Genomic DNA, 18,598 nt, shown 5'->3' with positions numbered 1-18,598 from the left:
CTGCTCTATTTTAATGTACACAAGCTCTCACCAACCCCTTCCATTATCATGACCCATCCTTATCTGAATAGTCCAACTCTTCTAACACCTCATTTGGGATGTGTTTCTTAACCTTAAATTCTAACTGTACCAGGATACACATTTGTTTTTGATAGTGTTGTGCTTATCAACTTATTTTACAATTTTGTAATTAATAAGAAATGAAGAAGAGAGGGAAGAGGAAAAAGAAAGAAGAAAGAAGTCTGGAAGGAGGGGAGGTATGGGGAGAGAAAATGGAGTAGGGAAAGAAGAAGGAAGTGATACAATTCAAAGCATGGATCTGGGTTCTTTCTATGTAGTGTTTAAGATGAAGCATATTAACAAAGTTGACCAGGACACTTCAGATAATTAACATCAAAATCAGGTGGAAAACTAACTTATAATTTTGGTATCCCTTCACTGAATTAAACACAATTCTAACTTCAATTCGTGCCAGTTCTTCTAAATGTTCTTTAAGCAGCAGAGTCTGAATTTTTTAAGGTTTAATTTTGTTTTTAAATGACATATTAAACCACGACTTTAGTCACATTCAAGGATCAGATATCAAGGTAGATGAATCAAGGAGAATTCATCACTCCATAAAAGATTCTGAATGTGTCATCACAGAGCTTTGATGTGATATATGTGATGCTTTCAAATATGTATACATTGGGTCATGATCAAATCAGGGTAATTAATATATCTACCATCTCAAACATTTAGTGATTAATTTTTGCAGTGAAACACTGAAAATTCTCTGTTCAAGTTATTTTGAAATGTACAATACAGTATCATTGACCCCACTGAAAAAAAGTACAGTCTTTGTTGAATGGTACTGGGAAAAACTGGATATCCACACATACAAGAATGAGACTAGAACCTTATCTTTCACTATATACAAAAATCAACTCAAAGGGATTAAAATTAAAATGTAGGACCTAAAACTCTGAAACTAATTGGAGAAATCATAGGGGAAATGGTTCATGACATTGGATTAGGAAAGACTTTTGTGGATAATACCCCAGAAGCAAAAGCAACAAAACAAAAATAGACAAATATAAGATTACATCAAAGTAAAAATTTTCTGCAAAGACAAAGATATCAACAGCACAGCAAAGAGGCAACTTGCAGAATGGGAGAAAATATTAGAAAACTACACATCTGATAGGAGGTTAACATCCAGAAAATATAAAGAAATCAAATAACTCAATAGCAAAGTACAAACAATCTGATTAAAAAATAGACAAAAGACTTGAATAGACTTTTTTTCAAAAGAAGACAAATGACCAACAAATATGAAAAAAATGCTCACTACCACTAATCAGTAGGGAAATATAAATCAAAATCATAATGAGAAATCACTTCACCCCAGTAAGAATGGCTATTATTTTTTTTAAAATGCTGGCAAGGATGTAGAGAAAAGGGAACTATTATACACTATTGGTGGGAATGCAATTTAGTACAGCATTATGGAAAATGAAACCACCATATGACCCAGAAATCTCACTACTGGATACCTATTCAAAGGAAATGAAATTAGTATGCTGAAGAAGTTTCTGCATTCTTGTGTTTATTGCACTAGTATTCACAATTGCCAACATAATGGAATCAACCTAAGTGTCCACCAATAAATGAACAGATAAAGAAATATGTGGTATACATGAAGTATATGAGTGTGGATATACACACATAATACTATTTAGCCATAAAAAGATGAAATCCTGTCATTTGTGATAGCATGGATTAATCTGATAATTATATTAACTGAAATAAGACAGACACAGAAAGATAAGTATTGCATGATCTCACCCATACTGGGAATCTAAAACAATCCATCTCATAGAAGTAAAGAGTAGAATAGTGGTTACAAAAGGCTGAATAAGAAAAGGATAAGGAATATAGGAAAAGGTTTGTCAATGGGTTTAAAGTTACATTGCAACAGAACAAATGAACACTGGTATTCTATTGTAGAATAGAGGAGGTACAGATCTAGGATACTGGCAATGCTTCTCAAAGAACAATCAGCAGGACTTAAACAACCAGGACAAATGGATACGAATCTAATTTGCTATTGTGAAAGAAGACAGCCTTGATTGGTATGGAAAATAAACTAATTTATATTATAAAGTTCTCTTCTTATAAAAACCAATAATTTACAGTTGATATTTTATATGTCATTGATTATTGCAGATATGTATGAAATCTAAAGAAGTAGCAGAAACTGGCTATAATTTTAAATGGCAATAAGTTCATTAAAAGATAAGAATAACATGAAGCTTTAAGGTTAGTTAAACAAAAGAATCTAATTACTAATCAATCAGGAGGTTATAACCAGGTCTGGCCATAATAATTAACGTTTTATAATAGTCTATATATGAGCAGAGAGAGATGTTAAACAAAATTATGGTGAAATAGAAAAAGCCCTAAATTTCATTGTTGGAGAAAACATCATCAAATTGTACAATACCTTACAACAAATTTGAATCTTGTATGATGCCTCCCTACTAAATGCTGGAACAGAGACATGCAAAACCAAAATATAAGCATTAACTATCAATTGAAAATCAATAATACTTCTATTCAGGAACATTTATTGACAGATAATTACAGAACAAAACTGCTACCTTCAAGGCATTTGACTAGATATTACATGGTATACAAATATGAAAAATACTTATGTTATGATCTTAATAATTTATATATACTCTGATAGGAAACAAAATACTCAGATGCTCACATGTGTGATATGCTGGGCCATGTAATCCCTTTCTAAACAGTAATTTATTGTTGATCCATGGAGGCTAACACAAAGAACACACTGAATCCACATACCCATGAGTCTTCAATAGTGGATAGAAAACTGAGATTGAAGTTTGATTTCTGGCTCTCCTATTTATTAGCTAGACAACTTTGGTGATTTCAACTTAAAATATTTCTAAACTGCATCTTCATTTTTACAAAACCAATGAAATAATAATATGATACTAATTCAGAGTATAGATACCTAACAATGATAGCAATAATGCCTAAAATGTATTAAGTGCTTACTACATGCTACATTTTCTACATATTTTAACTCATTTGATCTTCAAAATAACTCTATTACATATATATTATTGACTATTAATTATTAACTACTAATATATTTTCAGCTTTGCTGTTTTTTCCATAAAATGAGGAATAACACCTTGAAAACAGAAGCTCCTTCACTGTTGATCATCAAAAGAGAAAAGGACAGTTCTGTGAACTTCAGGTTGGTATCACCATCCCGCAAACCAATCTAGTTAATACTATGATTGGACAAAGTTTGGGAACTCATGGAAAAAACAAAAAACGTAGGAAGTATGTGTGGTTTTATAGGTTCAGGAGGCTTTTATATCAGAGCTAGAATGAATTCTAAAGATGACCTCACTCTATAGTCCTCCAATCTGATATTACACTGGAAACACCTGAAGATTTCATTTTTTAAATTTTTTTTAGTTGTAGATGGACACAATACCTTTATTTATTTATTTGTATATGGTGCTGACAATCGAACCCAGTGACTCCCACATGCTAGGCAAGTGTTCTACCACTGAGCCACAACACCAACCCCCTGAAGATCTCAGTTTTTAATTTGTTTTTAAACTTAAACCTCAAAAAGTTTGAAAACAATATGACCTTACCCAAATTGACCAGATGTAATTTTGTCAATCTGAGCTTTTTCTTGATTTACTGAATTCTCATTTTTATTCTTATATCATTGTCATTTGTTGAATCATTTTACAGTAAATTTCAGCTGTCATAACCAGAGTGAGTGCTATGGTCTGATACCTATATTCTTCCTTCACATTTAGGATGAAACTATTAACTGTCCCCATTCACTGAAAGTTTTGACAGTGAACAGTTTGTAACAGAATCCCCTCCTGGAAATTGTCCTTCACTAGAGAGACTCATCTTGATGAAGGTCACACCCTCTCCTGTCTCCATAATGCTAAATAGTTCTTCTACTTTGTCTTTCCCAACACCGACACTTTTAAAGAACACAGAGTAATTGTTTTATAGTAAGTATGCATCTCAATTTGGGTTTGTTTGATGGATTCCTTAGAATTAAATTTAGTATTTGGTCTTCATGAGTCATGAATTGGTAATATAACCTGTCCTAAATCTGAAAAGTATACAACTAATTTCAAAAGATCTGAAAATTTCTACTGTCTTTAACTGAATCACTTTACATGTAATAGACAATCTTCTACCCCACAATAACCATTATATCAAAGATAAATAGGAGCATAATATAATCTTTTTAAGCATATTTAAAGCAATAATTAGGTACCCAAATTTAAGATCATGCCACCATTGACAATGTATTTAACTAAGGTAACAATTGGGTAAAAGTTATCTTCTCTGATCACTCTTCCCTTCCCTATCTTAAGGATGCCAAGTTTCTTTTCACACTAATTATAAGACAAATTCTGAATTTTGAAATATTGAAACACAGAAGTAACAATATGCTTTTGTGACTGAAACATGTACTAAATAATATATGCATCTTATTTAATATTGCATCTTATTTAACCTTCACAGCAACTCTATAAATCTGTATTAAAAATACTCCATTTTGGTGAAACACTCAGACTTGTGGCTGGTAAGGAATTGTTTTTAAGGATCATATCATAATTGGTAAACCACAGAGTCAGAATTCAAACAGATTTTCTGTTCATTTTATTTTATTTTATTTTTATTTTTTCCCAATTGTTCTTATTCTTTATTAGAACATGTGATATAAAGAAAAAAGATTTTAAAATTTTGTTCTTTTTTTTTCTCTGTGTCAGCATCTCCCATCACTTCTTTTTTTTTTATTGGTTGTTCAAAACATTACAAAGCTCATGATATATCATCTTTCATACATTTGACTCAATTGGGTTATGAACTCCCATTTCTACCCCAAATACAAATTGCAGAATCACATCAGTTACACACTCACATTTTTACATAATGGCATATTAGTGACTGTTGTATTCTGCTACCTTTCCTATCCCCTACTATCCCCCCTCCCATCCCCTCCCATCTTCCCTCTCTACCTCATCTGCTGTTGTTCAATTCTCTCCCTTGTTTCCCTCCCCCTTTCCCCTCACAACCTCTTATATGTAATTTTGTGTAACATTGAGGGTCTCCTACCATTTCCATATGCTTTCCCTTCTCTCTCCCTTTCTCTCCCCCCACTCGTCTCTGTTTACTGTTAATCTTTTCCTCACGCTCTTCCTCCCTGTTCTGTTCTTAGTTGCTCTCTTTATATCAAAGAAGACATTTGGCATTTGTTTTTTAAGGATTGGCTAGCTTCGCTTAGCATAATCTGTTCTAATGCCATCCATTTCCCTGCAAATTCTATGATTTTGTCATTTTTTAGTGCTGCGTAGTACTCCATTGTGTATAGATGCCACATTTTTTTATCCATTCATTTATTGAAGGGCATCTTGGTTGGTTCCACAGTCTAGCTATTGTGAATTGTGCCGCTATGATCATTGATGTGGCAGTATCCCTATAGTGAGCTCTTTTAAGATCCTCAGGGAATAGTCCGAGAAGGGCAATAGCTGGGTCAAATGGTGGATCCATTCCCAGCTTTCCCAGGAATCTCCATACTGCTTTCCAAATTGGCCTCACCAATTTGTAGTCCCACCAGCAGTGTACAAGTGTACCCTTTTCCCCACATCCTCGCCAACATTTATTGTTGTTTGACTTCATAATGGCTGCCAATCTTACTGGAGTGAGATGGTATCTTAGGGTGGTTTTGATTTGCATTTCTCTGACTGCTAGAGATGGTGAGCATTTTTTCATGTACTTGTTGATTGATTGTATGTCCTCCTCTGTGAAGTGTCTGTTCAGGTCCTTGGCCCGTTTGTTGATTGGGTTATTTGTTATCTTATTGTTTAATTTTTTGAGTTATTTGTATATTCTGGATATTAGGGCTCTATCTGAAGTGTGAGGGGTAAAAATTTGTTCCCAGGATGTAGGCTCTCTATTTACCTCTCTTATTGTTTCTTTTGCTGAGAAAAAACTTTTTAGTTTAAGTAAGTCCCATTTGTTGATTCTTGTTATTAACTCTTGGGCTATGGGCATCCTATTAAGGAATTTGGAGCCCGACCCCACAGTATGTAGATCGTAGCCAACATTTTCTTCTATCAGACGCAGTGTCTCTGATTTGATATCTAGCTCCTTGATCCATTTTGAGTTATCTTTTGTGCATGGCGAGAGAAAGGGATTCAGTTTCATTTTGTTGCATATGGATTTCCAATTTTCCCAGCACCATTTGTTGAAGATGCTATCCTTCCTCCATTGCATGCTTTTAGCCCCTTTATCAAATATAAGAAAGTTGTACTTTTGTGGATTGGTTTCTGTGTCCTCTGTTCTGTACCATTGGTCTACCTGCCTGTTTTGATACCAGTACCATGCTGTTTTTGTTACTATTGCTTTGTAGTACAGTTTGAACTCTTCTATTGCTATACCTCCAGATTCACACTTCCTGCTTAGAATTGCTTTTGCTATTCTGGGTCTTTTGTTTTTCAATATGAATTTCATGATTGCTTTATCTATTTCTACAAGAAATGCCATTGGGATTTTGATTGGATTCGCATTAAACCTGTAGAGAACTTTGGGTAATATCGCCATTTTGATGATGTTAGTTCTGCCTATCCATGAACAGGGTACATTTTTCCATCTTCTAAGATCTTCTTCTATCTCTCTCTTTAGGGTTCTGTAGTTTTCATTGTATAAATCTTTCACCTCTTTTGTTAGGTTGATTCCCAAGTATCTTATTTTCTTTGAGGATATTGTGAATGGAGTGGTTTTCCTCATTTCCATTTCAGAAGTTTTGTTGCTGATATACAGGAATGCCTTTGATTTATGTGTGTTGATTTTATATCCTGCCACTTTGCTGAATTCATTTATTAACTCTAGCAGTGTCTTTGTAGATCCTTTTGGGTCTGTTAAATATATTATCATGTCATCTGCAAATAGCAATAATTTAAGTTCTTCTTTTCCTATTTTTATGCCTTTAATTTCTTTTGTCTGTCTAATTGCTCTGGCTAGTATTTCGAGAACTATGTTGAACAGAAGTGGTAAGAGAGGGCATCCCTGTTGTTCCAGATTTTAGAGGGAATGCCTTTAGTTTTTCTCCATTTAGGATGATGCTAGCCTGAGGCTTAGCATAGATTGCTTTTACCATGTTGAGGTAAGTTCCTGTTATCCCTAGTTTTTCTAGTGTTTTGAACATAAAGGGATGCTGTACTTTGTCGAATGCTTTTTCTGCATCTATCGAGATGATCATATGGTTCTTGTCTTTAAGTCTATTGATGTGGTGGATTACATTTATTGATTTCCATATATTGAACCAGCCTTGCATCCCAGGGATGAATCCTACTTGATCATGATGCACAATTTTTTTGATATGCTTTTGTATTCGATTCACCAGGATTTTATTGAGAATTTTTGCATCCAAGTTCATTAGAGATATTGGTCTGTAGTTTTCTTTCTTTGAAGTGTCTTTGTCTGGTTTCGGGATCAGGGTGATGTTGGCCTCATAGAATGAATTTGGAAGAACTCCTTCTTTTTCTATTTCTTGAAATAGCTTGAAAAGTATTGGTATTAATTCTTCTTTGAAGGCTTTGTAGAACTCCGCTGTATACCCATCCGGTCCAGGGCTTTTTTTGGTTGGTAGTCTTTTGATGGCTTCTTCTATTTCTTCCTTTGTTATTGGTCTGTTTAAATTGTGTGTGTCTTCCTGACTCAATCTGGGCAGATCATATGACTTAAGAAATTTATCGATATCTTCATTATCTTCGATTTTATTGGAATATAGGGTTTCAAAATACTTTCTAATTATCTTCTGTATTTCTGTAGTGTCTTTGTGATATTGCCTTTTTCATCCTGTATGTTAGTAATTTGAGTTCTCTCTCTTCTTCTGTTCGTTAGCATGGCTAAGGGTCTGTCGATCTTATTTATTTTTTCAAAGAACCAACTTTTAGTTTTTTCAATTTTTTCAATGTTTTTTTTTGTTTCAATTTCGTTGATTTCTGCTCTAATTTTAATTATTTCTTGTCTTCTACTACATTTGCTGTTGTTTTGCTCTTCCTTTTCTAGGTTTTTGAGGTGTAGTGTGAGTTCATTTATTTGTCGGTTTTTTCTTTTTTTGAGGAAAGAACTCCAAGAAATGAATTTCCCTCTTAAAACTGCTTTCATTGTGTCCCATAGATTCCGGTATGTTGTGTCTGTATTGTCATTTGTCTCTAAGAATTTTTTTATCTCCTCCTTCATGTCTTCTGTAACCCATTGATCATTCAGTAACATATTGTTCATTTTCCATGTGATGTAGGATTTTTCCTTCCTTCTTTTATTATTGATATCCAGTTTCATTCCATTATGATCAGATATGGTGCATGGTATTATCTCCACACCTTTATATTTACTAAGAGTTGCCCTATGGCATAATATATGGTCTATCTTTGAGTAGGATCCATGTGCTACTTAGAAGAACGTGTATCCACTTGATGATGGTTGATATATTCTATATATGTTGGTTAAGTCTAGGTTATTTATTGTGCTACTGAGTTCTATAGTTTCTTTATTCAGCTTTTGTCTAGAGGATCTGTCTAATGGCGAGAGCGGTGTGTTGAAGTCACCCATAATTATTGTGTGTAGTCTATTTGACTCTTGAACTTGAGGAGAGTTTGTTTTATGAACATTGCAGCACCACTGTTTGGTGCATACAAATTGATAATTGTTATGTCTTGTTGGTGGATGGATCCTTTTAACAGTATATAGTGTCCTTCTTTATCCCTTTTGATTAACTTAGGTTTGAAGTTGATTTTATTCGATATGAGTATGGCCACTCCTGCTTGCTTCCGAGGGCCATGCAAGTGGTATGATTTTTCCCAACCTTTTACCTTCAGCCTGTGTAACTCTTTTCCTATCATATGAGTCTCCTGAAGGCAGCATATTGTTGGATTTGTTTTTTTGATCCAGTTTACTAGCCTATGTTTCTTGATAGGTGAGTTTAGGCCATTAACATTTAAGGTTACAATTGAAATATGATTTGTACTTCCAGTCATGTTTATTTATTTATTTATTTTAGTTTGGCTAGTTTTTACTTTTTGGTTATTTTCCTCCCCCTTTACTGAGATACCTCCCACTGTTAGTTTTGGGCACTATTTTTCAATTCCTCTTCTTGTAGTATTTTGCTCAAAATGCTTTGCAGTGCTGGTTTTCTGGCTGCGAATTCTTTTAGCTTTTGTTTATCGTGGAAGATTTTTATTTCATTGTCAAATCTGAAGCTTAATTTTCCTGGATACAGTATTCTTGGTTGGAATCCATTATTTTTCAGCGTTTGAAATACATTGTTCCAGGATCTTCTCGCTTTCAAAGTCTGTGATGAAAAATCAGTCGTTAACCTAATTGGTTTACCCCTGAATGTAATCTGCCTCCTTTGTCTCGTAGCTTTTAATATTCTCTCCTTGTTCTGTATGTTGGCTATCTTCATAATTATATGTCTTGGAGTTGGTCTATTACGGTTTTGAATGTTTGGGGTCCTGTAGGCTTCCAGGATTTGGCAATCCATTCCATCTTTTATCTCTGGGAAGTTTTCTAGAATTATTTCATTTAATAGGTTGTCCATTCCTTTGGTTTGATTCTCTATGCCTTCTTCTATCCTGATGACTCTCAAATTTGGTTTTTTTTATGACATCCCATATCTCTTGAATAGATTGCTCGTGGGATTTAAGCATCTTTTCTGTGTTGACTATATTCTTTTCAAGTTGATAAACTTTGTCTTCATTATCTGATGTTCTGACTTCTACTTGATCTAGTCTATTTGTAACATTCTCGTTTGAGTTTTTAATTTGGTTTATAGTTTCCTGCATTTCTAGGATTACTGTTTGATTTTTTTTTAAGATATCTATCTCTAGATAGCGACGCAGGGATACAGCGCTGCAGTTTCTGCCAGCCGTGCAAGCACCGTACTCAGGGCTGAATTCTGGGTTCGAGACGGGGGAAGGAAGCGGTCCATCTCGGTTCTCCACACCGGTCAGACCACAGAGGAGGCCAGCAGCCACCATGTTGGAAAGCTGACGTCACCATCCCTGTTTTCGACTGACCGCAGCTCATTCAGCCATAGAACAGATAATTTCAGGCTGCCATTCGCCTGAGGCTTGCAGACAGATTGCTAGGGTTCAGTGCCTGGGTGCTTCTTAGAACCTGATCTTATTGGAGCGAACACCGAGCACGGGGCGGCCGAGTTCCGGCTCCTGGAATCGCCCTGGCCCAGGGCTGCGGAGCCTGCGGAGGCTGCTTCTTGGACCCTGCTCCTATCAGAGCATACACCAAGCACTAAGCGGCCGAATTCCGGCTCCCGGAACTGAACCCGCGGGGACTGCTTCTTGGAGCCTACTCTTATAGGAGCTTACACCGAGCACGGAGCAGCCGAGTTCCGGCTCCCTGAACTTCCCTGGCCCGGGGCTAGGAGCCCGCGGAAACTGCTTCTCGGTCCGGGTCCTGCTGAGGGCCGGTCAGGACTCACCCGTCGCTTTGGTTGCCCGGCAAGGGGAACGAAATGCTGCGATTCGCATAGGATACCAACATGGCAGAGATCTGATGTCATCAGAAAGCGGCGGAGGAGAGAACTTCATCAATACCAGCGGCGACATAAACAGTTGGTCTCCTGGTAGGGGGGGTGAGGCACAGACACCCGAGTCTCCTCAATTTGTCGTTGAGCCAGAGGGGAGGAGCCGGGCCGCCGCCAGCGCCCGGAGCAGGCCCAGCAGCTCACCAGCGTGGTGACCGCGTGACCCCAATTGGAGAGGGGGCAGAGCGGAGCCGCCACCCCGCACCCGCAAGGTGGGCACACCCGCGACCCAGTGGTACATGGGTGTGGTAGGAGGGGCAGGGCAGAGCCGCCGTTCGCGCTTGCAAGGTAAACAGACCTGTGACAGCCTGGCGGGTCAGCCCCAGTGGCCTGCCAGTGTGGTACACACGTCACCCCAACTGGAGTAGGGGCAGAGCAGATCCTTCTCCCACGCCCGGATCAGGCCCTGCTGGTGTGGTGGCCACGTGACCCCAATTGGAGTGGGGGCGGAGCGGAACCGCCACCCGTGCCCGCAGGGTGAGCAGACCTGTGACCAACCTGCAGATCAGGCCCAGGGGTCCGCAGGCGTGGTAGGAGGGGCAGGGCAGATCCGCGGCCCGCGCCTCCAAGGTAGGCAGACCTGCAACAGACCGGCCGATCAGGCCCAGGAGCCTGCCGGCGTGGTACACACACCACCCTAATTGGAGTAGGGGCAGAGAAGAGTCGCCGCCCATGCCAGGAACAGGCCCAGCGTCCTGCAGGCGGGGTAGTCACGACACCCCAATTGGAGTAGGGGCAGAGCAGAGCCTCCACCCGTGCTTGAAAGGTGGGCAGATCTGCGACCGACCAGCGGGACAGGCCCAGTGGCCTGCCGGTACGACAGACACGTCACCCCATTTGGAGTAGGGGCAGAGTAGAGCCGCCGCCCGAGCCTGCAGGGTAGGCAAACCTGCAACCGACCGGTGGATCAGGCCCGGTGGCCTGCCGGCGTGGTACACTCATCACCCCAATTGGAGTAGGGGCAGAACAGAGCTGCCGCCAGCGCCCAGAACAGGCCCAGTGACCTGCCGGCGTGGTAGCCACGACACCCCAATTGGAATAAGGAGAGAGCAGAGCCGCCGCCCGCACCTGCAGGAAAGATACGCAAGCAGTATGAAAAGACAAGGAAAGAAAGGACCACAAGCAATGCAGGTCAACGCAACTTTAGAAGAGGTAACAGCTGCAGCAGATGGAATGTCAGATAAAGAATTCAGGATATACATGCTTCAGATGATCTGGAGTATCAAGGAAGACATTAAACAGCAAAATCAGACAATGGAAGATCACTTCGACAATGAATTACGCAAACAAATCCAGGAAGCAAAGGATCAACTATACAGGGAGATAGAGGTTATAAAAAACAAACAAACAGAAATCCTAGAAATGCAGGAAGCAATAAGCCAACTTAAAAACTCAATGGAGAATACTACCAGCAGAGTAGAACACTTAGAAGATAGAACATCAGACAATGAAGACAAAGTATTTCAACTGGAAAAGAACATAGACAGCTCAGCAAGACTGTTAAGAAACCATGAGCAGAACATCCAAGAAATATGGGATAACATTAAGAGACCAAACTTAAGAGTCATTGGGATACAGGAAGGTACAGAGCTCCAAACCAAAGGAATGAGCAGTCTATTCAATGAAATAATACGAGAAAACTTCCCAGACTTGAAGAATGAGACAGAATCCCAAATCCTAGAAGCCTACAGGATGCCGAATGTGCAAAATCATAAGAGATCCACACCTAGACACATTATAATGAAGATGCCCAACATACAGAATAAGGAGAGAATTTTAAAAGCTACAGGAGAAAGGAAGCAGATTACATTTAGGGGTAAGCCAATCAGGATAACAGCTGATCTTTCAACACAGACTCTGAAAGCTAGAAGATCCTGGAATAACATATTTCAAACACTGAAAGAAAATGGGTTCCAACCAAGAATTGTGTATCCAGCGAAATTAAGCTTCAGGATGGAAGATGAAATTAAAACCTTCCACGATAAACAAAAGTTTAAAGAATTCGCAGCTAGAAAACCATCTCTTCAAAACATCCTCGCCAAAGCATTACAGGAAGAGGAAATGGAAAATAACAATGAAAACCAACAGTGGGAGGTAGGACAGTACAGGGGGGGAAAATAATCAAAGAGGAAAACAAACCATGTTTAGTAACAGAAATAAACAAATATGGCTGGAAGAACAACCCATATCTCAATAATAACCCTAAATGTTAATGGCTTAAACTCACCAATTAAGAGACACAGGCTAGTAGAATGGATCACAAAACAATACCCAACAATATGCTGCCTACAGGAGACGCATTTGATAGGAAAAGACATACATAGGCTGAAGGTGAAAGGTTGGGAAAAATCATATCACTCATATGGACTTCGGAAACAAGCAGGAGTGTCCATACTCATATCAAATAAAATAGATTTCAAGCCAAAGTTAATCAAAAGGGATAAAGAGGGACACTACATACTGCTTAAGGGAACCATACACCAACAAGACATAACAATCATAAATATTTATGCCCCAAACAATGGTGCAGCTATGTTCGTCAAACAAACTCTTCTCAAGTTCAAGAGTCTAATACACCACCATACCATAATCATGGGAGACTTCAACACACCTCTCTCGCCACTGGACAGATCTTCCAAACAAAAGTTGAATAAGGAAACTATAGAACTCAATAACACTATTAATAACCTAGGCCTAATTGACATATATAGAGTATACCACCCAACATCAAGCAGTTACACTTTTTTCTCAGCAGCACATGGATCCTTCTCAAAAATAGATCATATATTATGTCACAGGGCAACTCTTAGACAATATAAAGGAGTAGAGATAATACCATGCATCTTATCTGATCATAATGGAATGAAACTGAAAATCAATGATAAAAGAAGGAAGGAAAAAGCATACATCACTTGGAGAATGAACAATAGGTTACTGAATGATCAATGGGTTATAGAAGACATCAAGGAGGAAATTAAAAAATTCTTAGAGATAAATGAAAACACAGACACAACATATCGGAATCTATGGGACACATTGAAAGCAGTTCTAAGAGGAAAATTCATTGCTTGGAGTTCATTCCTTAAAAAAAGAAAAAACCAACAAATAAATGATCTCATACTTCATCTCAAAATCCTTGAAAAAGAAGAGCAAAACAACAGCAAAAGAAGTAGAAGGCAAGAAATAATTAAAATCAGAGCTGAAATTAATGAAATCGAAACAAAAGAAACAATTGAAAAAATTGACAAAACTAGAAGTTCGTTCTTTGAAAAAATAAACAAAATCGACAGACCCTTAGCGATGCTAGCGAAGACAAGAAGAGAGAGAATTCAAATTACTAGCATACGGGATGAAAAAGGCAATATCACAACAGACACTTCAGAAATACAGAAGATAATCAAAAACTATTTTGAATCCTTATACTCCAATAAATTAGAAGATAGTGAAGGCATAGATAAATTTCTGAAGTCATATGATCTGCCCAGATTGAGTCAGGAGGATATAGAAAACCTAAACAGACCAATATCAATTGAGGAAATAGAAGAAACCATCAAAAGACTACCAACTAAGAAAAGCCCAGGACCAGATGGGTATACAGCAGAATTTTACAAAACCTTTAAAGAAGAACTAATACCAATACTTTTCAAGCTACTTCAGGAAATAGAAAAAGAGGGAGAACTTCCAAATTCATTCTATGAGGCCAACATCACCCTGATACCTAAACCAGACAAAGACACTTCAAAGAAAGAAAACTACAGACCAATATCTCTAATGAACCTAGATGCAAAAATCCTCAATAAAATTCTGGCGAATCGGATACAAAAACATATCAAAAAAATTGTACACCATGGTCAAGTAGGATTCATCCCTGGGATGCAAGGCTTGTTCAATATACGGAAATCAATAAATGTTATTCACCACATCAATAGACTTAAAAATAAGAACCATATGATCATCTCGATAGATGCGGAAAAAGCATTCGACAAAGTACAGCATCCCTTTATGTTCAAAACACTAGAAAAACTAGGGATAACAGGAACATACCTCAATATTGTAAAAGCAATCTATGCTAAGCCTCAGGCTAGCATCATTCTGAATGGAGAAAAACTGAAGGCATTCCCTCTAAAATCTGGAACAAGACAGGGATGCCCTCTCTCTCCACTTCTCTTCAACATAATTCTCGAAACACTGGCCAGAGCAATTAGACAGACGAAAGAAATTAAAGGCATAAAAATAGGAAAAGAAGAACTTAAATTATCACTATTTGCAGATGATATGATTCTATACCTAGCAGACCCAAAAGGCTCTACAAAGAAACTATTAGAGCTAATAAATGAATTCAGCAAAGTGGCAGGATATAAAATCAACACGCATAAATCAAAGGCATTCCTGTATATCAGCGACAAATCCTCTGAAATGGAAATGAGGACAACCACTCCATTCACAATATCTTCAAAAAAAATAAAATACTTGGGAATCAACCTAACAAAAGAGGTGAAAGACTTATACAATGAAAACTACAGAACCCTAAAGAGAGAAATAGAAGATCTTAGAAATGGAAAAATATACCCTGTTCATGGATAGGCAGAACTAACATCATCAAAATGGCGATATTACCAAAAGTTCTCTATAGGTTTAATGCAATGCCAATCAAAATCCCAACAGCATTTCTTGTAGAAATAGAGAAAGCAATCATGAAATTCATATGGAAAAATAAACGACCCAGAATAGCAAAAACAATGCTAAGCAGGAAGTGTGAATCAGGCGGTATAGCGATACCAGACTTCAAACTATACTACAGAGCAATAGTAACAAAAACAGCATGGTACTGGTACCAAAACAGGCGGGTGGACCAATGGTACAGAATAGAGGACACAGAAACCAATCCACAAAACTACAACTATCTTATATTTGATAAAGGGGCTAAAAGCATGCAATGGAGGAATGATAGCATCTTCAACAAATGGTGCTGGGAAAACTGGAAATCCATATGCAACAAAATGAAACTGAATCCCTTTCTCTTGCCATGCACAAAAGTGAATTCAAAATGGATCAAGGAGCTTGATATCAAATCAGAGACACTGCGTCTGATAGAAGAAAAAGTTGGCTACGATCTACAGTCGGTGGGGTCGGGCTCCAAATTCCTCAATAGGACACCCATAGCACAAACTTAATAACTAGAATCAACAAATGGGACTTACTCAAACTAAAAAGTTTTTTCTCAGCAAAAGAAACAATAAGAGAGGTAAATAGGGAGCCTACACCCTGGGAACAAATCTTTACGCCTCATACTTCAGATAGAGCCCTAATATCCAGAGTATACAAAGAACTCAAAAAATTAGACAATAAGAGAACAAACAACCCAATCAACAAATGGGCCAAGGACCTGAACAGACACTTCTCAGAGGAGGACATACAGTCAATCAACAAGTACATGAAAAAATGCTCAACATCTCTAGCAGTCAGAGAAATGCAAATCAAAACCACCCTAAGATACCATCTCACTCCAGTAAGATTGGCAGCCATTAGGAAGTCAAACAACAACAAGTGCTGGCGAGGATGTGGGGAAAAGGGTACACTTGTACATTGCTGGTGGGACTGCAGATTGGTGCAGCCAATTTGGAAAGCAGTATGGAGATTTCTTGGAAAGCTGGGAATGGAGCCACCATTTGACCCAGCTATTCCCCTTCTTGGTCTATTCCCTAAAGACCTAAAAAGAGCATGCTACATGGACACTGCTACATCGATGTTCATAGCAGCACAGTTCACAATAGCAAGACTGTGGAACCAACCTAGATGCCCTTCAATAGACGAATGGATAAAAAAAATGTGGTATTTATACACAATGGAGTATTACTCTGCATTAAAAAATGACAAAATCATAGAATTTACAGGGAAATGGATGGCATTAGAGCAGATTATGCTAAGTGAAGCTAGCCAATCCCTAAAAAACAAATGCCAAATGTCTCCTTTGATATAAGGAGAGTAACTAAGATCAGAGTAGGGACGAAGAGCAGGAGAAGAAGATTAACATTTAACAGGGATGAGAGGTGGGAGGGAAAGGGAGAGAGAAGGGAAATTGCATGGTAATGGAAGGAGACCCTCAGGGTTATACAGTGGAGGAGGTAGAGAGAGAGGAGGGGAGGGGAGTAGAGAGGTGGGGAGGGGGGAGAGTGGAGGATGGGAAAGGCAGCGGAGCACAACAGACACTAGTATGGCAATTTGTAAATCAATGGATGTGTAACTGATGTGATTCTGCAATCTGTGTATGGGGTGAAGGTGGGAGTTCATAACCCACTTGAATCAAAGTGTGGAATATGATATGTCAAGAAATTTGTAATGTTTTGAACAACCCACAATAAAAAATTAAAAAAAAAAGACCAAGTCACAGACTAAGAAGTTATCTGAAATGTGGCAAGCCTTTGTTCCAAAATTCTAAGAATGTGTGTGGTTGTTCACTTGTAGAGACCTGCTAAAACCTCCAAGAAGCATCCTTATCTTCCAGTGACACTTTAAGCACCATGAGATTTTCTATATCATGTGTTCATAACCCACTTGAATCAAAGTGTGGAATATGATATGTCAAGAAATTTGTAATGTTTTGAACAACCCACAATAAAAAATTAAAAAAAAAAAAAAAGATCTCTATCTCCTGGTAAAGCTCGTTCTTTGCCATTTGAATTTGTTTGTTTAATTCATTTTAAAAATATACTTTTATTGTTTGGACTTGCTGTCTCATGTCTTCTCTAATATTCCTTTCCATCTGAGTTAGGTATGCCTTGAGTTCTTTCCCTATCCATGTTTCTGATGCTTCTAGGTCCTCCTGTATATTTAAGTTGTCCTGGATTGTTTGTACTCCTTTTTTCCCTTGTTTTTTCATGATGTTCACGTTACTTTCCAGCTCTATTTGATTGCTGTGTTTCTGCTCTCTCCTATAGATTTGTTTTGGTTTTGTATATCTCTGTTGTCTCTCCTTTGTGTTGGTAGACTATTCCTGCTAAAGTGGATTCCGTTGGGAAGGAATTCCGACGGCCGAGCTTGAGTGACGTCACCTCTCTGCTATGGTGGGCCCCAGGCTCCTTGCCTGGGTGTCCGAATGGGGGGGTGGGACTGGACTGTCTCTGGTTGGTTTCAGCTCCCGGTTGCCGGCAGGCAGGCAGACTCTAGCCGCCCAGTCGCGAGGGCCTGGCCTCTAGTCCCCTGGTTTCTCCTGTTAGTCCTGGTTTCTCCTGCTAGACCAGATTTCCCCTGAGTGATGCCTCTCGGCAGTTCAAACTGTACTCTGGGCCTGCCATTTGTTGAGTGTGGAGGGTGGCTATTGGGAATCCCGGCACTCTATTGTTTTGATTTTTTCCGCTTGCTCCTCCCCCAGCACTGGCAAGACAGGTTTTGTTTTCGCCCTGATGGGAGGGGGAGTTGAAGGTCAGGTGTCTCTAGCTTTCCCCACGTCTTTATGCAGGCTCGCTCTGATAATCCCTCCCCTGGAAAGCCTAGGTGAGATTTTATGCGAATTCCCCGCTATATGGGAGATGAGCTGAGTAACACGCACCTGTTTTATTGTTGCAAATCTGTCAGAGAGTGGCGGTGGTTACTTCAGCTCTCCAAGATGGTGGCCTCTGGTTTCCTTGGTGGAGTTTCCGTTGTGGGGGATAGAACTGTACCGCTTCCTTCCCCGTCTGAAATCCCGAACTCAGCCCGGGATTCAGTGAGAGCTCAGCCAGCAGGATACCACAGAATCCGCAGCAACGTTTCTCTCTGCTTGCTGGCCGCTTCTCGGCGGCGCCCTGCCGTCTGTAGCCGTGGGGCGGGCACACACCTGTTTTATTGTTGCTTCGGTTCATTTTATACCGCATTTTGCAATATCTTTCCCCAGTGTAACTTTTCCTTAATAGGAGTTTTATAACTCACATACCAAACTAACTTAGA

This window comes from Marmota monax, unplaced genomic scaffold, assembly GCF_021218885.2.
Source record: "Marmota monax isolate L192 unplaced genomic scaffold, Marmota_monax_Labrador192_F-V1.1 WCK01_AAM20220418_F8-fsc00077, whole genome shotgun sequence".
In the NCBI taxonomy this organism is placed as follows: Eukaryota; Metazoa; Chordata; class Mammalia; order Rodentia; family Sciuridae; genus Marmota; species Marmota monax.
The sequence above is the reverse complement of the archived record's forward strand: the minus strand, read 5'-3'. Positions refer to the sequence as shown.